This window comes from Puma concolor, chromosome B3 (genome assembly GCF_028749965.1).
Source record: "Puma concolor isolate L17-30 chromosome B3, mPumCon1.1.hap2, whole genome shotgun sequence".
Taxonomy (NCBI): domain Eukaryota; kingdom Metazoa; phylum Chordata; class Mammalia; order Carnivora; family Felidae; genus Puma; species Puma concolor.
In genome coordinates, this window is record NC_141672.1 from 49,319,091 (window position 1) to 49,346,582 (window position 27,492).

At 42.1% G+C, this 27,492-nt stretch overlaps 1 protein-coding gene across 1 annotated transcript in view; it reads right to left on the reverse strand.

Annotated features, from left to right (window-relative positions):
- The window catches only part of FRMD6 (FERM domain containing 6), a 241,979-nt gene that overhangs the window by 104,397 nt on the left and 110,090 nt on the right, over positions 1-27,492 (reverse strand). The window lies entirely within an intron of this gene.

Consider the following 27,492-nt stretch of genomic DNA (forward strand, 5'->3'; position numbering starts at 1 on the left):
CTCAACCTTTTACTTAAGGCACGCCATTATATATCAAATCCCTTTAAAATCTCTCTTCAGTATGTTTCAGAATTGTTTATCTTCTTAATCTGACATCAGGCAAGAGTAGCAGAGGAGAAATCCTGAGAATGGAATGAATGATTTACAGAGGAATATGATTTAAAATCTTTCATTGTGGAGATGTGACTACTGCTATATTAACTGTGCAAAACAACCCAGTCCCCAGATTAATAATGATAAGAGGTTGCACGGGCAAGCCTGGCAACTTCAATCTTTCCTATTTTCCCTCTAGAGTTCTCTGATCGTGAGTGCAAATGATGGCACTCAATGATTTTTATTTTCCCTAAGTAAAAGAAATCTCAAAACTCTTTAATCTGTTTGGTAAATTAACAGAAAATAGGATCATTATTTCCAGGTCTCGGTTTCATAACCAATAATAACTCCAATTTATTGATAACCTACTATATAGGTTCTATATAGTATATATAGAACTATAGCGCCTATATAGAAGTTCTATATAGTTCCAATTTATTGAGCGCCTATATAGAAGGCGCTGTACATGGAATTTCACATTTCTTATTTCTAATCCTGATAACTAGGCAAGTTAAGTCTTCTTATTCCTATTGACAGGGGAAAAAACCCAAATACCTGAGGACAAGGGAGATTAAAAAATTCTGTCTGACTCCGAACTCATGTGCTTTCCATCATGCTATCTTGCTCTTCACCAAATCTGGGAGTATCATCAAGGATTAGATTTTTTTTTTTTTTTTTGCCACTTAAACAAACACTGTCAGTTGCCTACTTCATGCCTAAATAAACCTAGGCTATGACAACCCCTCCCCCCAAATAAGACATGAACCTTGTTCATCAGGAGCTCCTAATTCAGTAAAGAGAAAAGAACAGAATTAAGTTATAAAAAGAATGACTTAGACAGTATATGCTAGGGGAATATAGAGAGAGGCAGTTATGAGCTGATGAGAATGGGTGTAACTTCCTCAAATGAAGCCAGGCCTAGGTGGGCCTCACAGAAGGCACGGTTTGGATAGCAGGGAAGAGAGACAAGAGCATTCTACAAAGACCTGTACGTAAGAATGGGCATGTTGCATTGAAGAACAGTGAGGACACCCACCTGTGATGGGTCAGTGTGATGGGGTTTCTGCTGGGGAGCAAAAAGATTTGAATGTTACAGTGACATATCCTATGGCAGCCTGTGACACTAAGGAGATTCCATTCCAGTCAGGGTCCAGGGAATAGTTACTCAGGTACTGCTTCCTGTCTTGGGTAAAAATCTGTCTATTTTTTTTTTGCCAGCATATAAGAAGAAGAAAAGAAAAGAAAGGGAAAAAAAGAAAGGAAAGGGAAGGGAAGGGAACGGAACGGAACAGAACGGAACGGAAGAAGTCAGGGGAATCCCAGAAGGGTCATAGGACAAATGTAGGGTTAGAAATCAGAATTTCTGGGTTTTGTTTTCAGTTTCAGTCATTTATTCTCTGAAAACGCAACAGCAGAAATTATTGAAGCTCTTCTGAATTAGTTTCAGCTAAATGGGAAAAATATATAATCATCTCCCCCTCCACACACACAAATTCATCCCATTCTAAATATGCGGATTGTTGGAAGTAAGACACCAAGTGTTCAAACTACTGATCTGGGTAATGAAAGTACTCCCAAACTTCTCTGTTTCATCCCCTTCAGCACACACAATGCTGGCGACAGGGTGAGTGGCAAATGATGTTTTAAAACTATAACAATGTTGGGAATTTTTAGTATAACAGGAGAGATGGTATTAACACTATAGTTTTCAAGTACAGTTGCTAGATATAGTATAATTTTTTTTTTACTGTCATTATAGTTTTCCTGCTACCTGGACAACTTGAAAAATCTCCAATGTGTTTAATTATAGTCTTGATCGAGCAAGATGGGGGTGAGCAATTATTTTAGTGAGTTTTATGAAGGCAAGTTAGCATTCCAGACAAATGTTCCCAAGCTCCCTCAGCTCTAATTTGGATTTAAAAAATTCATTTTACTAACTTGCTGAGCTTAAAAGATTGGTGCTGATGTTTAGCTGTCTCAGCGCTGCAGTTTAGAAGGGCAAGTAAAGAACACCACTCTGGGCCCCTAAGGCTGGACTGAAGCAGATCTAGACAGTGCCCATGTGCCTGGCTAAGCAGAGCCTAGCAGAGCCATTTTATGAAAGACAGAGCAGAAGGGGATGCCTGGGTGGCTCAGTCGGTTAAGCGTCCGACTTCAGCTCAGGTCATGATCTCACGGATCTCACAGTTCATGAGTTTGAGCTGCACATTGGGCTCTGTGCTGACAGCTCAGAGTCTGGAGCTTGCTTCAGATTCTGTGTCTCCCTCTCTTCTGTCCCTCCCCCACTTGTACTCTGTCTCTCTGTGTCTCCCAAAAATAAATAAATGTTAAAAAAAATTTTTTAAAGATGGAGCAATGGAATAGACATATATATTCCACAATGGGATAACACAATCATATACACTCATCCTACAAATTCATCTTGCTTTTAGGAAGGCAGCAATATATATTTTTTAAGTTTATTTATTTATTTTTGAGGGGGAGAGGCAGAGAGAGAGAGGGAGAGAGAGCAGGCTCCTCACTGTCAGTGCAGAGCCTGATGAAGGGCCCGAATTCATGAACCATGAGATCATGACCTGAGCTAAAATCAGGAGTTAGACACTTAACTGATTGAGCCATCCAGGCACCTGTAGGAAGGCAGCACTAATACGGGCAGGAATGAAGGCGGTAAGGGAAAGTTTCAGAAATTGGAGATTCTAACTTACCCTTGATAGATCAAAGGTCTGGGAGACCCTTGAAATTTTTTATCCCAACTGGTGAATAGTATTGTCCATATGGTGTTCCCAGTAGGGGTACTGTTTCTAAGTTGGGAAACACCGGAGTAAGGTTCATAGGAAATTCTTTTAATCTATTTCCGGAACCACTAAACCACAGTTCTTGCCTTATAAGTGCTCTCTAATGCCATCTTGCTTTCATTCACTTGTTCATTTATTCAACATTTATTGGATGTCTACTGCAACTACAGTAAATGCAGTGTTTACTGAGATTGCTCATGGTCCAGTCAATAAAACTTGATGATACGGTATAGAGAAATATGATATGATCGTGAACTAGGTGTTAATGGTGACGGGAGGAAGACAGCAACGGTGAAGTCTTCCAGGAAACTGTGATAGCCAGGAAAACTCTGAAGGACAATGAGGAATACAGTCCAGGTGGAGAAGAGGTAAAGCAGCTTTCTAATAGGAGAAAAGCATGTCCAGCGGGATGAGAAAATGTGCATGACCTTCACAAAAATAGGAAAGGTGACGGAGCTGGGTGACAGAGAGGGCTGAGTGATTGTCAGGATTTAGCTCTGAGTCATCAGCTGTACTCTGGTTTATACAATATAATGAATTTTGACTGTTTGGACCTGTGGAATTCAGGAGCCCATTTTAAGGATAGGAAACATGATGGCAGACTGGTTCAGAATGCATAGCTCTTTGAGGCATAGATTTTCCAGTGTACCCAGGTGGTAATGAAACGAGAGCACCTCATTTCATTTCTTTTTTTTTATTTATGTTTTTAATGTTTATTTATTTTTTAGAGAAACAGAGCATGAGCTGGGGAGGGGCAGAGAAAGAAGGGAGACACAGAATCCGAAGCAGGCTCCAGGCTCTGAGCTGTCAGCACAGAAACCGATGAGGAGCTTGAACTGACAAACCGCAAGGTCATGACCTGAGCCAAAGTTGGACGCTCAACCGACTGAGCCACCCAGGTGCCCCTGATTTCTTGAAGTATGAGAAGTAATTCTGCCAAGATCATTTTTGTGTTGTTCTGTTTGAACAATCACCTATACCTTTCTCACGGTCCATAGAGCAAAGGTATTTTAACACGTGTGTAGAGGGCAGCTGATTTTCAGATCTGACCTATTTTTTTTGAGGAGCAAAATTTGATCTCCTATTTCTTGAGGTATTAAATCATTTTCATCGCACATCCAAGAGAACTGAAGAGCTTATGAAAAATGGCAAAGCCAGAAAATGAGTCAGTGCAGACAAAGAATTAGATTGAAGGTCTCCTAAGGCTTGGTCCGGATGAATCTTCAGGGTATTGTGAATAGGAGCAAATACACTAGAACCTGAGCAGAGTATGTATGTGTTGGGGGTTGGGCAGCAGTAGAAGCGGGGTCAAGGACTGACTCAGAGTAAAGTTCTCAGGCAGGAAATAGCCCTATCAGTGAGTAATATAAAAGGACCTGAAGCTCACAAACATGCAGTGCACCATATTCTCCTACATTTCTTCCTATAACTAACCAAGGACTCAAAAGTAAGGCCACTGCTACCTCTTTCTTTTGTCTATGACCCTCAGCTCCAACTGGGAGATTGATTTTCTTCTCTTAGAGCTGCCTTTAGTGACCACTTCATCCTAATTACATTGGTATAAATATGATGAGAGTAAGAAATAACGTGATTTACACCCTACTGGGATGATGCTGGTCCCTACTTCTCTCCCCAGACTGTGCCACCTGAGCAGGTGCCCTTACCACATACTGTGGAACTTGAGGCTCATACAATTTGTGTAGGAGTCAGAGGGTGTGGAGAAGGATGCTCTCTAAAAAAAGAAGAAAAAAAGAGGGGCACCTGGGTGGCTTAGTCGATTGTGTCTGACTTCGGCTCAGGTCATGAACTCACAGCTCATGAGTTTGAGCCCCACCTTGGGCTCTCCACTCTCAGCACAGAACCCACTTTGAATCCTCTGTCTCCCTCTTTCTCTGCCGCTCCTCTCTCTCTCCCTCAAAAATAAATAGACGTTAAAACAATAAGAATAAATAAATAAAAGCATAACAAATCATGTGTGCAAAATTAAGGCCATGGATGAACAATTACTTAGGAAAGAAATCACAACAGGTAACTGAAGCCTTGGGGATTTGGAACTTTTCCAAAAACATCTTCAGGGGAATTATCAGGGATGCTTTACACAGAAATGCTTCCTGATCATGGTCTGGTTTTCACTACACACCTACAACGCTCTACAAGTCCAGGCCACTCCCAGCATGCACAGGGACCCGTGTGAGTTAGGGACCAGAAGCTTCATTGGCTTCAGGGCTCACCCAGATATGGCATCACCGATGAAGGCTGCAGGATGACTGGGATACACATCTGGGTTTGCCAGAAAGCCCCAGGTTATGCCTGTTATTCCTGTTTAAATTTTAATAATTCCCTTTTCATTCTGAAAACAAAACAAAACAAAACAGTCCCGCTCTGCACCGTCAATTAAATGCTCACCCTATTTATGTCGGTCACCTCTGGAACTGTACACGCTGGGACCAGGTAGAGTCTTTCCACTCCAACTTTTGCAACTTCCTTGCCTTTCTGCCCCCGCTGGACCTGGGAGAATCTCTGTTTCCTGATCTTAAAGTGGGGGTAATCACATCGACCTACTCAGAGTGGGTTGCAAGGAAAGGTACTGTTGTGCGGGTTTTTATTTTATCTCCCTAGAAGTCATTTTTAAATATAAATTAAATCTTATAAAAATTAGTCATTGGTGTGTAAGGCATCTTCTGTTTAAATTTTTTTTTTTAAGTGTTTTTATTTATTTTTGAAGGAGAGAGAGAGACAGAGCATGAGCAGGGGAGGAGCAGAGAGAGAGAGAGGGAGACACAGAATTCGAAGCAGGCTCCAAGGCTCCGAGCTGTCAGCACAGAGCCCGACACGGGGCTCGAACTCACAAACTGTGAGATCATGACCTGAGCCGAAGCCGGACGCTCAACCGACTGAGCCACCCAGGCGCCCCAGGAATCTTCTGTTTAGAGACCCAAGAATCTGTAAGTAATACCACGTAATCCACTAGAGTTAGTCCTCTCTGGTCTGCTTTCACAAAGATCCTTCTTAACCAACCTAGGAAGGAGCAGCAGGAAAGCCTGCTTAAAAAGACCACCCGGGTGCCTGTCCTTTGGGTAAAACACTGCATCTGGAGGTGCCGGTGGACTAAGGAAGTGTTATCCACGCAATAGCTTCGTCTTGGTGGGTCACACTGTGTCAGTTCATCAACGTGACAGAAAGACAAGCAGGAAAGCAAGGCAGAAGACCACCCCCACGTGAAGCTGCTTGGCATGGCTGGCCCATCGAGGACAAGAAGACAGCTTCATTGTGGGCAGGCTACTGGATCCAGTACAGCACTTCAGAGCCTTTGAGTCATACGTCAAGCGCAAATAACCGGGCTTATTTTCCCTGCCAAAGTCACATGCACTGTCGAGGCAACATCAAAAAGTTGATTTAAAAGGCAGTTTCCTCTGAGTGCTGATTTAGGCACATAAACAGTGGCTTGGTTAAATGCCACTCTGTGTTTAAAGTAATTATACTTCAGCCCTGGAATGTGGTGATGTGAGAGCCCCACTGCAGCAAACAAAGTTGATTCTATCAGCAAACTCTGGAAAGTCAGCTGGCCTGGATGCCGCTTCTCCCTGAATTTACTACTTCCTGCTTGGGGACTGTCTCTGGAAAAGTCAGAACTTGAGGACAAGAGTGGGTGCACTGCCCAGCTCTCTAAGGCTGGTGCCGGCTTGCAACCGACCGTGTGTCGGGAACACGGCTTGGGAATCTTGGCCCATAGGAGCTGTGGTCACTCATGTTCAGAGGGAGCCCTTGGAAATAGCTGAGTCCCATTGGAGCAGTGGTGGCTTTGGTCTGTGCGTTACCCTGTTTTGCCAGATTCTGCTGGGCTGGACAGCCACTGCTCAGCAAGCCAGAGAAAGGCTGGTAGGTGGGCAAGGCTTCCTGGGAAGGGTGACATCCTTAGGAGCAAGAGATGATGACTCTCAGCTGCTGGTTCCAGAAGCCCTGCCTTGATGGCCCATACATAGGTCTGACTGGCGTAGTCTAACTTCATCCTAAATAGAAGGACACAGGGGCCCTTTTGTCCATTTCCACTTTGGAATCATACCTTTCTCAGAGAAAAAGACCTAGTAATCACCTTTCTGCCCTACGTCTTGGCAACTAATTCCCAACTGTGTGCCAAATCAGTGGAACTTTTCTTGTGTCTGGGAAGAATCATTTCCCTTCATCCTTACAGAATTTCCCTCATAAGTTACTGCTGGCAACTATATTCGTGCTAATTAGCTGCCCTTGATGGATTTATTTCATCCAGTTGTAAATTTTAGAGGAGAAGTTCCCAGGCCGACTTAAAAGTAGAAATCACAGAACAAGCTGAGTGGAAATCGGGTTTGGATGACCTCCACAGAGCAAGTCAAGCCAATTCCCATGGGGTTTGAACACAGCGTTCCCAGGGAGGCAAGTCAAAGTCAAATGACAGACCTGGAAGAAGTCTTATGGACACCATTTAGTTCAGTCACTTCATCTTATAATGAAGGACCTGGGGCTCCTGGAGGTGAATGAATTTGCCCTGTCACACAGCTATTTACCAGTCACCTCAGAAAGTGAAAAGGGTATGTGCGACATGGTGACCACAGGGATAATTCCTGTTTGTCTTCTGAGACAACTTGAATACAGTTGTCATAAGCAAAGACCTGGTCTGTTTTTCTCAAGTCCGCCTTTCTTTTCACCTTCTAACCTTTTTTTTTTCATGGAGTACTGATGTATCCCCAAAGAAAACACATGGAATCCAGCTGATGAGATGTTTTAGATATTCCAAAAAGTATACAAAGCAGCTGACGTAATTTGGGTAGGTACAGTGGACCAGCTGTTGGAAAGTACAGAGCTCCCCAAACATCTGGACTGATCTGTGTCCTAGGTTCCAGTCATAAACTGTCCATTAGCTATAAACCTTTATGCTCTGAGTCTGGTATATTCTCTGATTCCCCATCTGTCTCTGGCCCCTGAAGAGTAGTTAGGGAAGGTGGTGATGGTAGGAAGATTTGTTTTATGGGGTAATTGAGAAGAAATCTTTCTGATCATATTTATGACAGCTCTTCCAAATGGCATTTTTTCTTTGTGTATTGGCCTCAGATTTATTAGAAGTGAATGTCAGGATTTTCTCTTCTGTTTTTTTTTTTTTCTTCCTCCTTTTCTTCCTTCATTTCCCTCCTTTTCCCTCCCCCTTTTTTCCTTCTTCCCTCTATCCTTCCACCTCCCCCTCTTGTTTGCCATTCTTGTCCTCTTTATTCTTCTTCCTTTTTTCTCCCCCTCCTTTTTCTTCACACCTCAAAGCCCAACTGTGCTATTTAATAAACAGTCACCCACACCACATGCTTGTGGAAGGGATACTGTAACAGTTGGTCACTTGTTGAGCCCTGGCCTCCTGTGCATTTGTTAAAAATGAGTGTTCTTTCATCTTGCTCAGCTTTTGTATAGATATGAGGAATATTCATGTTTTAATATAAAATATATAAAATATAAATATAAAATATATAAAATATATAAAAATAAATATAAAATATAGAAGCCTCTTCATTTTCCAGAACCAAGACCAAGAGTTTTCAGTATAGAACTTCTGTCATGAGAAATTTTTGCTCTGTGTTCAGAGCTGTACTCTCCATGGTTAACTTTAAATGATGTCAAAATAATAGTCAAGCGGGTACTAAACTGACAGTACTGATTATATTTTTTTGCCTCACAATCGTTTGAAACATTTTAAACATAGGGATTCTAAGGATCATCTGGACTTCCTTAATATTACAACTTTATATATATCTGCACCAGATGAAACCTCATCAGTTCTACAAAATATATACATTCATAATTGTATTACAATAATTATCTGTTGATTGCAATGGGTTAAAACAATTTGCATTGCAATTAAATGATTCTGACAGCAAATCACAAGTAATCATCTTCCCTACCAGACCTGTTCCTCCTACAGACTTCCTCATTTCTGTCAGTGGCTGCACAATCTACATTCACATTCAATCTATTACCAAGTCCTGTCAATTTCACTCCCACAGTCTATTTTGACTCTGCCTATTTTGCTTCCCATCTCCATCTACTCCGGTCCACCCAAGCCACCATCAGTTCTTTGCTGGGCTACTCATCAGTAGCCTCCCACCTGGTCTCTCTTCTTCCACACTTGCCTCCCTCCAATCCACCAACCAGAGCAACCCTTGAAACAAGTGAACATGGGCAAGTTGTGCTCTTGTTCCAAATTCCTTAACACAGGTCTAGATCTATTGCCCCTTCTCTCTTGGCTCCCTAAACTCTAGCTGCCTTTGGCCTTCTTTTGGTATGTGAAATGATGTGGAACATTTCCTCCGCCCCTTTACCCCCACACCCCTGCCCCAGACACTCACTAGTTTCTTTTCATCCTCAGATAGGTCTTAACTAAATGTCAATCCTTGGAAAGTTTTGAACCCAAACTAATGTAGTTCCCATTAAATATAGTATAATGTAGTTCCACTCTTAAATATAATAACTGGCTTTCTTCTCTCAATACGCTTACCACAATCGATTGGGGATTTGTGTATTTATGTTGTATGATAATAATATTGTTTATTGTATTATATATAATGTTTAACTTCTTCTGAAGACTATAAATTCTATGAGGGCAGATACCATGCATGTCCTAGTTCAGAGAGGCATATAAAACATTAATATGCTTTCAATCAATACTTGTGAACAAATGGATCATCACTGTAATGCATTTGTACATTGCATGTTTTTTTTCTTTAAAGTGCATGAGTATTCTAGGGGCTCCTGGGTGGCTCAGTCGGCTGAGCGTCCGACTTCAGCTCAAGTCATGACCTCACAGTTCATGAGTTCAAGCCCCGTGTCAAGCTCTGTGCTGACAGCTCAGAGCCTGGAGCCTGCTTCCGATTCTGTGTCTCCTTCTCTCACTACCCCTCCCCCAATCTCTCACTCTCTTTCAAAAATAAATAAATATTTAAAAAATAAAAAAAAATAAAATAAAAAGTGCATGAGTATTCTAATACCCTTAAATTTATGTACCTATTGACCAGATGATTGCATCCCCCTTTCACAGACAGTAAAGCAGTTTAAAGAAAAAAAAAATAAGTTAGGAAAAGTAGTTTAAGGTTCTCAAGTTCAGAGTTGCCAAATATAGAAAAACAATAACAACAATTAACATTTACTGCTCTTTTATAATGTCCCAGGAGTGTTCCAGTTGCTTCATTTAATCCCCATAACAACCCTGTGAAGCAAGTAACGTTATTATCCTATTTTAAGGATATGGAAGTTAGGTAACTTATCTAAGGTCTCAAACATGTACACACATAGTATTCATCTTTTTTTAAATAAAAAGTATATTTTCATGTTGGTCATCTTACTGAAATACCGCTCTAACATATTGAGCTTTACCCAGTCAGGTTTCCCATACTGAGGAATACTGCAGGTGGAATGATTTCTGTTCCTCTTGGTCACCATTCTCTTTCTTCTCTCTATATCCCCTGCCACTGCCCTCCCCACCCTCCTTCTTCCCTTCCCTTCTGTTCCCTGCTTCCCCGGGGCTGTTCAGTAGTAAAACCTCTGACAGAGCCACTTTTCTGCCAGGCTATCATATACAAGGTCAGTGTTCCCACATTCCAAAGGTAGGTAAAAATGTGTGTGGAAAGCAGGGAATTCTGCCAGAACAATGACTCACTGTGTCCATGCAAAACAGTTCGATAATAGGCCACTGCCTTAGCAAGAAAAATGCTGCCTGTCCCTGTGGAAAGTAAGGGAGCTAGCACATAGCACTCCTGTGATTTAGGAGACGCTTTCTACGACCAATGGGAAAGACATACCCCTCATAAACCGTGCCCTGCCTTTTTATTTCATAGGCATGAACGGTGATTTTCAAAAAGGGATGGGCATGAAATGTGTTTCTGACATGTAATGTCACACAGATTTATAGGAAGCATGTTCAGCCACCTCTAGGTTATTCGGCAATTAGTGATATAAGTGGGGAAGCGTCTGGTCCTGTTGCTTCTCCCAGTGCTTTGTTTACTTGATTGTTTTTTGTTTTGTTTTGTTTTTGTCCAGATTCCTGTTGATATAAACTTCCACTAGTGGAAATAGAGGATTGAGGCAGAACTGGGCTGGGCTGCTCCCTGTCTCGCTTTCTTCCAAGCCCAGCCTTAGACTGCAGGGAGCTGACCTGACCCCTTTCTTGTGCCTCGAGCCTGCATAAACCCCACCTCAGACCAGTCCCACCACCAGCCTACTTTGCTGGCCTCACACTGTGGCGGGGAGAAAGAACAAAATCACCCTTTGCAGATCAGGGCTCTCATAAATCTGTGCTCTGAAGACTCACCTGGTCTTGAACATCACTTCACAGTGATTCCACTCATCCTTAATTCCCTTTTCCATTCCCCTCAGTGGCAATTTCTAGACTATTTGATACTTTCCTCAACCCCTTCAGTCTAGTCTGAGCCAGCAGTTCTCAACCTTGACAACCTATTAAAGTCTCCCCAAGACCTTCTGAAAACACAGGCCAATTATATCAAATTCTCTGGCAATGGATCCAAGCATCGGCATTTTTAAAAGCTCCGCAGATGATTCCAGTAGACAGCCAAGGATTAGAACCATTGTTTTTAAGTAGATAATGTCACCCCCTACTTCAGCAGAAAACACGATGTGGTATAGCACAAATGTGTCGCAAGTTTTTCTACATGCACCCTGTGGTCCTTTGCTCAGTTGAAGCAAACTAAGTCCTTCATAACCATGTCTTCTACAGTCTTGACCAAGACCTGCTCATGTCTCTAATCTCTTCCTCTTTGCTGGATCTTTCCCTGCAGCGTATAAGCAAATTTAAGTTTCCCCCATCTTTGATAAGATCCCTACATCTTTTCATCTCTCAGTCTCCAGCCTCACACCCATCCACTCTCCACTTAGTTCTTCATGTTCTGGTAATATTTGCCCTGAAAACCAGCTTTTTCAGCTGGACTAACTCTTACTGACCTTTCAGAATCAGGCTTGGTTGTTTTCAGCTCTCCATGAAAGGTTGCCGGATTCAATGGCTGAATCAAGACTTTTCTACAGCATTTAGTGCATTCAACTGACATTCTCTATTTGTTTTTCTCTCTTCCCTTAACTTTAAGCTCCTCGAGGATAGGAACCATGTCCTTTTCATCTTCCTTAACATCAGCACCTGGGGTTTTGTAGGCATTCACCCATGCTTGTTGAACTGAACTGCAAAACCATTTTCCCCCTAATTTCTTGGGCGGAATGATGTGTTCCAACTGGCTGTAGGTACATTTCATTTAACCTAGCCCCCATACTTTTATCCTCGTGAATAAACTGTCACAGAAATCACCTGGGGCAATTATCCGGACATTCTTTTGAATTTTATATTAAGCCAGTAATGTCATACTTACTTGTTTAGGATAAACTTCTACATAAATCTAATATAGGATTCTTCTGATGAGCATTCCACGCTTTTCAAGGCCATTGTGCCAACAATAATGATCATTAGTAGCCAGCAGAAAAACGAATGAACAGTGTGGCTGGTACTATAGGCATAGTCTTAGAAATGAAAATTCATAACCCAACACGGTCTGCTGTGTTTTAGAATCTAGCACCATTTCTTTGCAGAGGCAGGGCCAACCCATCTTTGCAAAGCTCCCAGAATAGGCTGGGCCACTACACTAAGCTTCTGGTGGCAGCAGCTTACTAAAGTTTTTCTCTGTTTCCTTTTGTTTTGCACTTAAACTCTGCTTCAGAAGTATAGGTTGCTCCTCAGTCATATTCCAAATGCATTAGCTCCCTCAACAGAGGAGCCAAATCCCTACCCAGCCTGATTAATTAGCTGAGTAAATCTAAGAAACTCCTCAACGTTACGGCCCTTCTTCCTGCCAAGTTTTGTAAAATTCATAGGCTGCACGTATTCACAAGCACGAGAAAACACCTGTGAGCAATTAACCAAATATCCTCGATTCAGAGGCCTTACATGTATGCTGATGGTCCCCAGACTGTTGGCACAGGTCTGTAATTATGTGAGGCCACAGCCAGATCATCCCAACAGGCCAGTTACAGGAAGGGTCATTCCTTCAAATATAACATGCTGCCGCCTCTAAAAATAATTCTGCCTGAGATTCAGAAAGAAATCCCCCTTATGAGGGTGCTGCTTTAAAGAGAGGACACATCGGTGGTTGGGAAGGAAGTAGTGCCTCCGGCCATTTCTTTGAAATTTGTATATGACCACGGTGAGGGGAAAAGAAACCGCCAAAACCAATTTTAAAAAATTTGCAGAATTAAGAATCGGGTTTAAAATTATCAACCTAGAAAATGATGCCTATAAGTCTGCTTTTGTCTGGCCTGGAAACAATATACACAGGGTTAACAAACCAAATCTGCAACCCAAAGTGTCCCATGAAAATGTAAAAATCCATCTTTCAGTGTAGACAGTCCACCGGAGAATTACAAACTAAAAAGATGTATTTGGGCAATACATCCTTTTATAAAATCCTTTTATTTGCAAGAATAAATTCTTGTCATTCTGAATTGTACATTACTTTATATTCTGTGTAACCAGAATATTTAAAATTAACCCTCATAATATTGAAGAAAGCCATGGATTTCCAGAACCAGTCTCAAGAAACCTAAAGTCTCTAAAAACAAGAGTTCTTTTTTTTTTAAAGGACTATTGCTTTACCATTTATTTTTTTTAATGTTTATTTATTTTTGAGAGAATTTATGAGAAAGACAGAGCTCAAGAAGGGGAGGGGCAGAGAGAGGGAGACTCAGAATGCAAAGCAGTTTCCAGGCTCTGAGCTGTCAGCACAGAGCCCTACATGGGGCTCGAACTCATGAACCACAAGATCATGACCTGAACCAAAGTCAGATGCTTAACCGACTGAGCCACCCAGGTGCCTCTAAAAGGAAGAGTTCTTAACCAAGCATAGGTATACTTCAGGGGCTATAAGAATCCCCAGAATTCTAGGAAAGTTTTGTGTGCATATATATTTTTCAGGGCAGAGTCGTGGGACCTATCTATAGCCACAGGGTCTAATGCAGTAGCCATAGGTGGCTACTAAGCACTTGATATAGTATAGCCTCAGTTGAAGAATGTTGTAAGTGTAAAATTCCAACTGGCTTTTGAAGACCTAGAATGATCAAAAGAATGTGAAGTATCTCAACAATTATTACAGTGATGAATGTTGAAGTTATAATATTTTGTGTGCATTGGATTAAATAAAATAATTCAAATAATTAATTATTTAATTTATTTCTTAGTAAATAATTAATTATTTACATAATAATTAAAATTAATCACACTTGCTTCTTTTTACCTTTTTAAAATATGGTTACGAGAAAAACTAAAACTACATTTGTAGCTGACATTACATTTCCCTTGGACGGTACTGAGTCTTAGAAACTTCTGGCATTTTCAGAGGCAAACATTGAACCACCCATCACTTCGCCCTAGCGTACAGATTCTGTCATCTCTCTGCCTCTCATCTTGGAGGCACATGTACCCACACATCTGTGCTGTCTTCCTGGATGCTCCACCTAAAAACCGAATGTATGAGCACTTCTCACACCAGTCCTGCTCCTCCTGCACTTTTTATCTGGGTCACGGGCACCTTTAATTTTCTTGTCTCCTCATTCCCTGCCCGTGCCAGCCCGTGCAAACAATCACTAAGGCCTATCAAGTGTTTCTAATACACCCTTTTGTGTTTGTCACCACTGCGGGGATTATTGTCATGGCCTCCATCCACCTGGCCTCCCTTCCTCCAGATCACCTTCCTCATCACTGTTCTGAGGGTTTCTTTTCAAGTGACAGATCCGGTTATTCTACTCCCTGGTTCAAAGATCATACCATAAAGTCCTCATTGTAGCCAAAAAGGCCCTCCACAAACTGTCTGAACCCCAGATGCACCTACGATTTAACCCCCAACCCACATCTGCTCCAGCCACACCACACGTGGTCTTTCATGCTCCCAAGCCTTGGCCCATGAACTTCCTCTGCCTGCGTGCCTCTTCCCCCTCTTCCCTTTCAAGACCCACGTTATCACCATCTCTACTACATCTACTCTGGGAGTCTGGAGCACTTTATCTGTATCTCCATTATGGCACATATCATGTTGTATTGAATTATTTGACCGGGCGCTCCCCCGGGTTACTCATTTTGTCCTCGCTGCACGGTACAGTGCAAAGAACTGTAGGCACTTACTTGCCATCTAGACAAAGGCCACATGATCATGTTTCTCCAGATTTTCCAAAAGTACAGTTCTCTAGTGTCACGGGATAGAGTCTGAAGGATCCTTAGAGATCTTCTAATCTCCCTTGTCAATCCTGGATGAGCAAATCCAGACCTTCAGAGGTTACACGAGTCACCGAGGGCCCGCTACCTCATTTCACCTCCGTGATGACCTATGACGTAGGCATTTCTATTATCACTCATTTAACAAAAGAGAAAAGCGAGACCTCAGTGAATTTAAGCAATGTACCAAAGGTCATGTAGCTAGTAACCTGGCAAGATTAGACCAGAATTCAGCTCTCCTTGTACTTGGCCTAGCTATCCTTCCCTTGTCTCAGGTGACTACTTACAATTCAGGGCACTACCTGAGTTATTCAACAAGCACAAAGATGACATTCTTGTTTATTTATTGAAGTATAGTTGACATTCAATATCATATTAGTTTCAAGTGTACAACATAGTGATCTGATGCTTCTATATACTACTCAGTGCTCACAAGTGTAAGTGTAGTCACCATCTGTCACACAGTACAATGTTATTACAATATTATTGACTATATCCCCAATGCTATGATTTTCAGTCCTCTGACTTATGTATTTTTTAACTGGAAGTCTGTACCTCTTAATACCCTTCAGCTACTTTGCCTACCCTCTCCATTCCCCTCCCCTCTCAAAACCACCAGTTTGTTTTCTGTAGTTATAGGTCTGATTCTTTTGTTGATTTATTCATGTTTTCTTTTTTATATTCCACATGTAAGTGAAATAACATGGTATTTGTCTTTTTCTTCCTGACTTATTTCACTAAGCATAATTCCTTCTAGGTCTACATGTATTGTTGCAAATGGAAAGATTTCATTCTTTTTAATGGCTGAGTAATATTCCATCACACACACACACACACACACACACACACACACACACACTACATTGTCTTTATCCATTCATCTACTGATAGACACTTAGGTTGCTTCAGTATCTTGGTTATTGTAAATAATGCTGCAATAAACACGAGGATGCATACATCTTTTTGGATTCGTGTTTTGTTTTCTCTGAGTAAATACCCAGAAGCAGAATTATTGCGTCATATAACATTTCTAATTTTTTGAGGAACCTCTATACTGTTTTCCATAGTGGCTGCACCAATTTATGTTCCTATCAAGAGTGCATGAGGGTTCCCTTTTCTTCACATCTTCACTAACACTTCTTATTTCTTTTTTTTTTTTTTTTTTTGATACTAGCCATTCTGACTGGTGTGAAGTGACACTTCATTGTGTTTTTTTTATGCATTTCCCTAATGATTAGTGATGCTGACCTTCTTTTTCATGTGTCTCTTGGCCAACAAAGATGATATTTTGTACAGATAGAACGTTTTGGTGAAAAGAACCTAATTATGACCATGAGACTAGTTTTAGACTCAGCTCTGTCTCTTCTAGTTTTCTAGCTGTACTTTTTATTAATATAAGATATTGTAGAAAAAACCTAAGTTTTCATCGACAAATGAGTGGATAAAAAATGATATATACAATGGAATATCATTCAGCCACAAAAAGAAGAAAATCCTGCCATCTGCAACAATATGGATGGACCCTGAGGGCATTAGAGTATATGAAATAAGTCAGACAGAAAAGGACAAACACTATATGATCTCATTTATATGTGGAATCTAAAAAAAGCGGAACATAGAAACAGAGAGAAGAATGGTGGTTGCCAGTAGCCGGGGGATGGGGGAAATGGAGAATGTTGGTCAAATTATAAACGAATTCATAGTTACATAGTGGAAAAGTTCCGGGGATTTAATGTATAGCATGGGGATTATGTTAACAATACTGTACTATACACTTGAAAGTTTTTAAGAGAGTAGATCTTAAATGGTCTCACCACAAAAATAAAGAAATAAATAGGTCATTATATGAGATGATGGAGATGTTAACTACCTTCATTGTGGTAATCATTTTGCAATACCCATGTGTGTATCAAATCATCATGTTGTTTACCTTAAGTTTACACAGTGTTATGTGTCAATTACATTTTAATAAATTTGGAAAAAATATAAAAGAAAGGCAGAGATAAACACAAAATTGGATATATGAAAATGTTCCACGCACTCTGGTATTTCAACCTGGAGATATTTAGACATTTCTTTTGCAACTATTTTGTTCATTGTGAAAGTTACTGGTGTTTCATTATGGACTATTCAAAAACTAGAAAAAATAAATGGAAGAAAAATGTCACCATCAGGATCACTGTTAACATTTGTTGTAATTCTTCCCAGTTTTTCCATGCATTTTTTATTTGTTTGACATATTTTTGATCACATAAAATTTTATGTCACTGTTACTTTCATCTCCCATCATGATATTAAAATTCCTTCATTATTACTATACAATCTTCAGAAACATAACTTCTCATGAGTGCATAAGAGCCCGTCAGTTACACCACAATGTTCGGAGTTGTTTGAGTCCTAATGAAGTGATACTTAAAGGCATGAAATCCAGCAACTTGGTAGAATGACAACATCAACGGCACAAAAGGATCTTGGAGATCTCTAGCCCCTTGTTTCTCAGAGTGTGGTCCTCAGACCAGCAGCATCTGTATCTCACCTGGGAGCTTGTTATCAATGCAGACTTGAGCCCTACCCCAGACCTACTAAATTCAAATCTGCATTTTAACCAGATCCCCCAGTGACTTGTGTGCACATTAGTATGTGAGAGGTAGTGGCTAAAAACAGTGGTTGTCAATCTTGGCTGCACTTTAGAATCTCTTGGGAAGATCTTCAAAATCCTGATGTCAAGGTCACACGAGATTAAATCAGAAACTGAAGTGGGGGTTGGGGGTGTGGGCAAACATCAGTCTTTTTAAATGTTGCCCTGATGATTCCAATGTGCTGGAAAGCCATTGAAGGAGGAACTGAAACCCTGACACAAACTGATTAAATAGTTAAGTAGCCCTTTCTCTCTAGTCTTCGAGATCTTTTTATAAGGCATTCTACAAATTTCTGTGGGAAATTCTGGTAAAACAAGATCAAGCAAAACAAAACAGAGCAACAACAATGAAAACAAAACAAGACCCCATAATGCTTTTAGGAAGATTTAAATTTAAAAATTTCTTAGGCCGCCTGGGTGGCTCAGTCGGTTAAGTGTCCGACTTCAGCTCAGGTCATGATCTCGCGGGTCGTGGGTTCAAGCCCTGCGTCAGGCTCTGTGCTGACAGCTCAGAGCCTGAAGCCTGTTTCAGATACTGTGTCCCCCTCCCTCTCTCTCTGTCCCTCCCCCACTTGCGCGTGCGTGCACACACACACACTCTCTCTCTCTCTCCCCCGCCCCCGACTCAAAAATAAGTAAACATTAAAAAAATTTTCTTTATTTCCCGTTTGTGTTTCCCTTTCCACTTCCCCCTAGTCTCCTCCCTTTCCACTTCTCCCAAGAGATTCCTGGCCATGATATTCTCTGGAGACCCTGCTCAGAGACCACAAAACATGGATTTCCTATAACGTAGCACCAAGAAGCAATGGAAAGACTACTTGATTTCTTCTCAATAATTGTACTTGTCTTGGCACAGTGTCCTGACTTCAAGCCCCAAATACAACTTGTCCTATATGCCCATATTTAAGCAAGCTAGTAGATTTTGACACTCTGACTCTATCTACACAAAGCCATAAGCACAGAGAGGTGGGAAAGTCAAGGTCAGAGCCGTGAACCGTTTTCCCTAATTTTCTTTTCAATGAACTGACCACTTAAAAAGACGAACACTTTAGTTCACTTGGTAGACTTGGATCTCCTAGTCCTGCAGAGTGTTTAACCATTTTTAACCCTGGTACCAAGATGGGTACACACTTTTTCAAAACGAGGACTCAGCATTATTTCCCCTTTTTACATAAACTAGGATCATAGCACATACTCTGAATATTTTGACTTTTGTAGAGAATGTTGCAATGGAACATGTGCACATGTCAAAACACTTGGTCAACTAAAAGTGATTTTTAAGGCGCACCTGGGTGGCTCAGTCGGTTGAGCTTCTGACTTTGGCTGAGGTCATGATCTCGTGGCCTGTGAATTCGAGCCCCGCATCGAGCTCTGTGCTGACAGCTCAGAGCCTGGAGCCTGTTTCAGATTCTGTGTCTCCCTCTCTCTGACCCTCCCCCATTCATGCTCTGTCTCAAAAATAAATAAACATTTTTTAAAAATTTAAAAGTGATTTTTAAGCGATTTAATCTTTAATCCCAGTTTTAGGGACGTTAGCCATTCTGGTTCAAATTTCTTTCAATGCTCAACAACCCCAATTTAATATTTGTTTAAAACTTTAAACTTTAAGTTTATAGTTAAAACTTTTTACTCTAATGAATACAAAATATCAGACAGATGTCCGGCTGGTGATCGCCAACTGAATACAACATTGTTTTGTCTTCCCTCTTGGTAGTATTTGCAAGTATTTTGTTCATTATGAAAGTAACTGGTGTTTCATTATGGAATATTCAAAAACTATAAAAAAATAAATGGAAGAAAAATATCACCATCAAGAAAGGTGGTCTTTCTTAAGGTGTAAAAGGAGAATGCGATAGGGCTATCAGCTTATGAGGGAGTTTTAAATTTCTTGGAAAACAGAAAGTGGTTGGAGGAACAGTAACCCAGAAAAAGGGAGGCTGGGACATTTATGCGCTGACACTCCTCACCCTTAGGTCTTCAGGTTTGGGGGTTGCCCCAGGACTAAGCCTATGTGTGAGTCACAGAAGACACAACTGCCAACGTGAGGACACGTCAGAGCTTGCACGGAACTGTCCACCTCAATAGCACTGAAATCCAAGGTGGGCTGCAGGGACCTGAAGCTGGCACAGAGATGTCACTAGAGCCACATACACCTGGAAGCGGAAGAGCCAGAACCCAGTCCTCCAACTGAATGTGACATTCCTGCTTAGAACTTTCTGGGGCTTCCCCACTGCCTAGCTCGAGGAACAGGGAGGGGCTTCAGATCCTTCAAGCCCTGAAAGTGTGTGTATCCAGGCATTTGGGGGGACGAGAAGGTTCATAATTTTTATCCTATTTTCAAAAGGGTCCATGTAGAAGTGTTTAAGAACCTCAAACGTAAAGCCCTAATCCTTAACATGGCAGATGAGGTCTTGCACAATCCAGACTAACCGACCTCTCTGGAGCCCCATCTCCTGCCGGCCTCTCCCCATCCTCTCTGGCTGGGTGAACTAAGTTCCAGTCACAGACCTTCTCACCAGTCTCCAACAGGCCATAAACCCTTTAATACCTCTTGGATTTAACACACGCCTTTCTCTCTGCCAGGAATGCCATTCCCCCTTTGCTACTTCCTCGGCTCCTTCCCTGCCTGGGAATTACCTCTTATCCTTTAAGACTCAGCAATCAAATTACCTCTTCTGCTGTGCCCCCTTCTCCTGTCTCCTTCCCAGTTTCTTCTCAGTGGTTTCCTGATCAATCCACACAGCAAGATGCATGTGGAGCTTACCCCTCAGTATTGCTATTGTTCAGGTGCTGGTTTCTTCCACACGTTAGTGAAATCTTGAAAGAACAGATCATGCCTCTCCCTGCCCCAAACCATAACGTGCAACAGCACATAACATTAATTTTGATGCAACGAATAAAGGAATGAATGACTGCTTTTATCAGCGTGGCCAACTGTCTCTTTGGTTCTTACAGAGAACCTGACACCAAGAGGCTGGGACATTCATAACCAGGCTCCTGCTCAGCTTGTTGGAATCCATCCTGGTCCAAATGTACATTTCTGGCTGATTCCTATACACTTTTTAAGAACCGCTATGAAAGAAAGAATAATGAGAACAAAAAAGAAGACTTGGTAATTGAAAGCGTAACTGATGACATAAAAAATGCAAGGGGAGGTTTGGAAGAGAGTTGGAGAAGTCTCCCAGAAAGTAGAGGTCCGCGGCAAGGCTGGTGTGCATCCTTGAGGCATCCCGGACAAGACTTCTCATCAGAGCACGTGTTTGTCTCCACACACCGTAGAGCCAATTGACCCAGACTCTAGCCCCCAAAGACTGGCCTTCCCTTAGAGCTGGGACTGTGTCTCTTTCTACCCCTACTACCTATATCAGTGCTTGGCACATAGTAGGCGCTAACATAACGCTGAAAGAATGAATAATGAATGCATGAATGAGTGGAGGTAAGCCTCACTGGGCTTGCAGCTGAGAGGAAGCTGAAAGGTTTGTGGAAAAGGTGAGTGAGGGCAATTCCAGGGAGCACCCCCCCTCCCACCCCCAGGGAAGGGCCAGGCTGGGAACAGCTGGCAGGTTCCCAGCTGCTGTAAGCTTGCCTGAACAGGGAAAGAGTGACTATCTGGGAAGACGCAAGGGGGTGGAACCACCGAGAAGGATTCTAAGAGATGGAAGGGGTGGGGGAAGCTCACTCAGCACTTGACATTTCATGAGGAATTACTACACGCCAAGCGCTGTGCTAAGGACTTTTCGTGAATTCTCCCACCTAAGCTTCACAAAACCCTCACAAAACAGCTACACTTTTTATGACATCCGTTTTCTAGATGAAAAAGATAAGGTGTGCAGACAGTAAGTATCTGACCCAAGCTTCTAGAGCTAGCGATGGAACCGGGATTTGAGGGGGCAACGTCTGATCACATCTGTGTCATTTAATCACCGGGCTAGTGTTCCTGGTAAAAGTTCCCGTTTGCCTGGGATGGCCCTGCTGGGGGCCCAGAGGGCACACTGCATGTCATGGCTCTGGGACCTAATTGAAAATCGTGGCCGATCCCTTTCCCAGAGTACTACAGTCTCTCTTTCCCAGAAAATGCTGTGTGGGAGAGAGTAAATAGCTGGGTTTCAGGCATAATGGTTTTCTTCTGTTTTGTGTTACTGGATTTGATGCACAGAAAAGTGCCCAGAACCTCAAATAATTACAGTAAGACGACTCTGCTTCCTTCACGCGGCCACAGCAGACAGGCGGGAGCCCAGAGACGCTGCAAAGCGACTACTGTAACTGTAAGATGGGGAAAGGCAGGAGCCCAGAATCGGGAATCTCAGACAGAACCGCAAGCCCAGCGTGGCACTTGGCAGAAATGGGGAAAGGGCACCCCCTTGAAGTACACTGACTTGTTTCATATGAAAAAAAAAATCCCTTAATAAAAAGACCTTTAAGACATACGATTAAGTGGGGAAAATGGCAAGTCGTAAGACAGTTCATGGAGTGGGGTGCCATTTATGACAGGAAAAGATACAGTCCAGACAGTCTGCAGTCTGGAAGGCCACACGCTACCTGCTAATAGTGGTCGTCTCTGAGGAGGGGGCCGTATGTGGGAGACATATTGGCTTAACTTGTATTTTTTTTTTTGAAATTTGCACAATACTATGATAATCCTATATTAATGGGTAACGAAAATAGTGAAATAAATAAAAACAGGTTTATAAGGAAAAAAAGAAAGTGAAAGACGAACCCTGGTGTCAGTCAAGATTAAAGTTAGTGCATCAGGCATGGCGCCAATTCTTTGTTTGATTGCCATGGTCAACGAATGCCCCAGTTGCCCCCTCCATGTTAAACTGGATGCAGAATACACTTTCCACCCCAAGGTGCCTCCCAAACATTGACAGTTTCATAGTTTGTTCTGAGTCAGAAGAGACAGAAGAGCTCCTCTGCTCTGACGGTTTCACAGATGGAGAAAGGGAGTCATTCCCTTCTGTCCTCCCCAACATCAGCCTTCTCGCTTTCCAGTGCTGGTTTTAGAGATGCAACCTTAAAGCTGTTGGGTTAGGAGTAATTCACGAGCTGAGCCCCGGAGAGCCAGGGTCACCTAGATATTAGCTGAAGGCCAGTGTATCATTAGGGCAGAGGTGGTGGGAGGGGGCGAGGGGCTAGAAATAGCTCCTTGGAAAGGGCCGGCACGATGCCAGCTGGCCCGTGCATATGTGCGTATGTGTGTGTTTGAACATGTGTGCATGTTTGTGTTCGTGTGTGTACTGCCTGTATGCATGTCTGAGCATTTATAAGGGTACACAGGTGTGTGCATGAGCATTTGTGAATGCTTATATTTATTACTGCATGTGTGGAGTCTGTGTGTATGTGAGTATGAGTATGTGTATGGAATGGAAAGATCCTGCTTCCCGCAAAGCAGAAGCCCAAGGAGCTGTTTCCAGGTGCTTAAAGACTGAATGCCACATTCTTAACTCTTTGCAGAGGACCTCCAGGCACCTCACTGATGCAAGGGTGTGGTAGAGGATGGTCCTTACCTCACCCCAGGGGGAACATGCTTTCCCTAGCCTCTGGAAACTGACCCATCTCATTCTGGCTATATCACCAATTTTCAGTTAAGATGCCAGTTTCTCTGACCCTCTGGAGACAGCAGTGTGGAAACTGGGTAATTAATAGTCACTCTAGAGTGGCTCAGGAGAGCCAGCTTCAGCAGTGGGAAGGACACAAGTTCTGGGATTTCGAGGTTCCAGCTCCTTCCAGCACACCCACTTTAATTCCCTTTATAGATGAATAAACTATTTTGTGATTCTAAGTATCTTCCTTTTCAGTATGTCTCAAAATGTATAACATAACCCACATCGTATTACCAGTCCTTGCAAGGTCCACACATCACCTCCAACTGTAGAGGGGGCCTAGCTATAGAAAGCCTTCTTCCAGATCCTACAGAGAGTAAATCTTGTATAGTCTTTGCCTATTGAGTACCTTTCCTGCAGATGGGGGTATGGTGTTTCACTGGAGTGCCTTTCATGATAGGATATATTTTCTCTCTCTGCATTCTCCCAAGATGCAGAGAGAGAATATATATTTGAACAGAACATATGTATCTTTGGGGTAAGACATAAACGGTGTAATTACATTGACTCTAAATTCTTCAGGCAAAAACACATTAAGAGAGAATGATTTATTTCTCTTGTTTGATGTAGCAAAGGCCTGCTTATACAAACCCATCCTAAAATTGGAAAAAATAACATAATACAAATACATGTAAAGAAACCTACAGAGAAGTGAACAGCATAGAAAAAGTAATGACTGTGTAATGCATTAGAGGGCAGGGATGGAGACACAGTGAACTTCACCAAGAGATGGTTGTGGTTGGTTTGGTCTGGTTTTACCCCTCGTGTATCTTGAGATGGCAGTTCGTATAGGCCATTGACACTTCAAGGATATCATTTCAACGAATGAACCATACTCACATGCCAGTGTCAATAGTGAGCAATGGTCTAGAAGGCTGGGACTTTGCATGGATATGGAGAGTTTCAGAGCAGTATTCCCCGGAAAACAAGGAGAACAAGGAGGACAACGAGAAGAATAAGGCACCCTGTAGAGATCCCACTTGACATTATCCTACCCAAGAGCTGCTCCTTGGTGTTTACTGAAAGAAATGCAATGGGCCACAGAATCTTCTCTTCACCTCTTCCCATTCTCTTAAGCATTTAGCATCTAGTCCCCTATGTTACCGGTAGATTGTTTTTCGTGACTGGTTTTATTTCTGGCCCAATCGCTTCCTCAAAACACGGCTCTTTTAACAATATTTTAGTAATCATCTTCCTTCTTGCTAAACCCTGAGTGTGCAAGCATTCCTTGGAGTGCTACTGGAAAATGGGCTGGACACACAAGCAATCCATTGCCCAGTCCCTCTCCCCAAGTCTTCTCTCTAAACCTATAAGCGAGGCTCCCTCTGGAGCCACACTTTATGCACCTTGGGAGGCCTGGCACTTTTCACATAATAGACACTTGCAAACTGCTGAACTAAACAGTGAACTGTCGCAGCAATTTTCCTCCAAGACCTGCACCATCACACACATACACATCTGCTCACCACCCGCCCCCTCTCCAGCAATCTAGCTGTCCCTGACTACTCTAGGCAGTAATGGAAGCTTCCTGACTGAATGACAAAACCTATGCCTCTTCTGAACCACTCCACTCTGACTGTCCTCAGGACAGGTGGCACTCTCGTCCCCCGCTGCCCTCCTGTTCACTCATCTGCCTTCCCCTGCTCCTCACTCCACACGTTTCACTTAGGGACCGCTTTTCACAAGACAAATTGATGCAGAAGGCAGGACATCCTTATAGCAAATACTTTTCATAAAATAGACTGGAAACTGACAGTTTTGTATTGTTTATGTGCCCATCACTACATGGGTTGCCAATTGTTTTGCATGCATTATTTTCTTTTTCTTTGCGAGAGAGAGAGAGAACGTGAGGCAGGAAGAGGGGCAGAGAAGAGGGAGAGACTTGTAAGCAGGCTCCACACACATTGCAGAGCTGATGCGGTCTCACAGCCCTGAGATCATGACCTGAGCTGAAATTAAGAGTTAAACCCTTAACCAGCTAAGTCACCCAGCTGACCCTCGAATGCATTATTTTATTTAATGTTTGAAAAAGCCCTAAGAAGATGTTTTCTTTCCTTACTGGAGAACTTGGAAAACAGGCTAAGAGTGAGATTACAGAACCAATGACTGGAAGGCTTGGTTTCTTTTTCTTTTTAAAAAAATTTTTTTAATGTTTGTTTGTTTTTGAGACAGAGGGAGGCAGACCATGAGTGGGGGAGGGGCAGAGTGAGGGGGGACACAGAATCTGAAACAGGCTCCAAGCTCCGAGCTGTCAGCACAGAGCCCAATGCGGGGCTCGAACCCACGAACCGTGAGATCATGACCTGAGCCGAAGTGAGACGCTTAACCGACTGAGCCACTCAGGCACCCCAGGCTTAGTTTCTGAACCCCAGTGAGCAGTTTGATGCTAAGGCCCCTGTTCCAGTATCTCCAGGAAAATTCCTCTTTTTCCCTTAGGGAAGAACACAAAATACGTAATGTATTGTAATAATTTTGTTCTATTTTTCTACCAAGGAAAAAAGAGGTTTTTTTTTAATAGTTTTTTTCCTTTTTATAAAGATAATATTTGTTCACTGAAAACCATTTTAGAAATGCAGAGAAGCAAAACTGAGAAAAGAAACCATTTGTAACCCCACCATTCAGATAGAATATGTCTAAATTATGGAATGGATCTTTGAAGATATTTTTAAGTTCTTTTAAATTGTATTCATTTTTGAGAGACAGTGCAAGCAGGGGAGGGCAGAGCAAGAGGGAGACACAGAATCCGAAGCAGGCTTCAGGCTCTGAGCTGTCAGCACAGAGCCCTACATGGGGCCTGACCTCACAAACAGTGAGATCATGACCTGAGCCAAAGTCAGAGCTTAACCAACTGAGCCCACCAGGTGCCCCTAAGATATTTTTGATTGGAACTTGTTTTGCGTGTGAAGATTCAATACTGGACACAGAGTGCCATGCCAATAAAGCATTCTATAGCATTCAATTGTGTAGATATACCATACGTTAACCAATACTAAATGGTTAGGCATGAAAGGAAAGAAATGGTGTTTACTCATTTTATGAATGGTGAACGATTTTTCACCCAAAAGCATTAAAGCTAAAAAGAAACAAAGAAGAAAACTTAATCTAAGTCAGGGATTGACAGACTTTGCTTACCAGGGCAGGTGGTAAATATTTGAGCTTTGCAGGCCATATTGTCTCTGTTGCAAGCAGTCAACTCTGCCATTACAGCACAACGACATCCATAAATGATACATAAATGAAACAGCATGGCTGTGTGTTGACCAAACTATTTATAGAAACTGAAATTTGAATTTTGCATAATTTTAATGAGTCATAAAATAGTATTCTTCCTCCTTCTTCTTTTTTTTTAAAACCACTTAAACATGTAAAAACTACCCTTAGCCTGTGAACCACACAAAATCAGGGGGCAGGGCTATACTCTGCTCACTCTTGCTCCAAATCATCCATTCATACTTATGTGACCAGATTCACAGACCAAGTTACAGAATCAGTGAGAATTTGCTTTCCAGCCCTTCCTTCTCCTGGATAATCTCTCTCTCTCTATCTCTCTCTCTCTCTCTCTCTCTCTCTCTCTCACACACACACACACACACACACACACACACACACACACACACACACCTGGTTGCCCCAGAGTCTTTCCTCTGTGGACTGGCTGCTCAAAAATTACTTCCATTTTCCTCAATCAGTTCTCTTTCTGGGAGCATCTATCTGACCAAAGTAATTCACATTAAGGAGTGATTGTCAGGGATCAGTCCCCCTTCTAGGAATTTCCATTTAAAGGAATATGCACAGTGGTAGCTAACTGGATGTTGAGGACGACAGTTTTAAGTAGGAGGATATCTGGTTCTCCACTCCAAAAGTTGATTTTGAAGAAAAAAAAAAGGAAGTTGATTTTGGTGTTATGAGGCTTGCCAAAGAGGTTCCGATGACTAGTCTACTCAGGGCTTAAAATCTAACTGGGAAGGCAGGACAAAGAAAATTAAAAGTTCAAATCAGAGGCTATCAACTGTTGAACAAACTGGTAGATAAACTGATGGAGACTATAATTGCCCAGTGATATCAAGCCCAGGCATTTGGGGACATTGTATA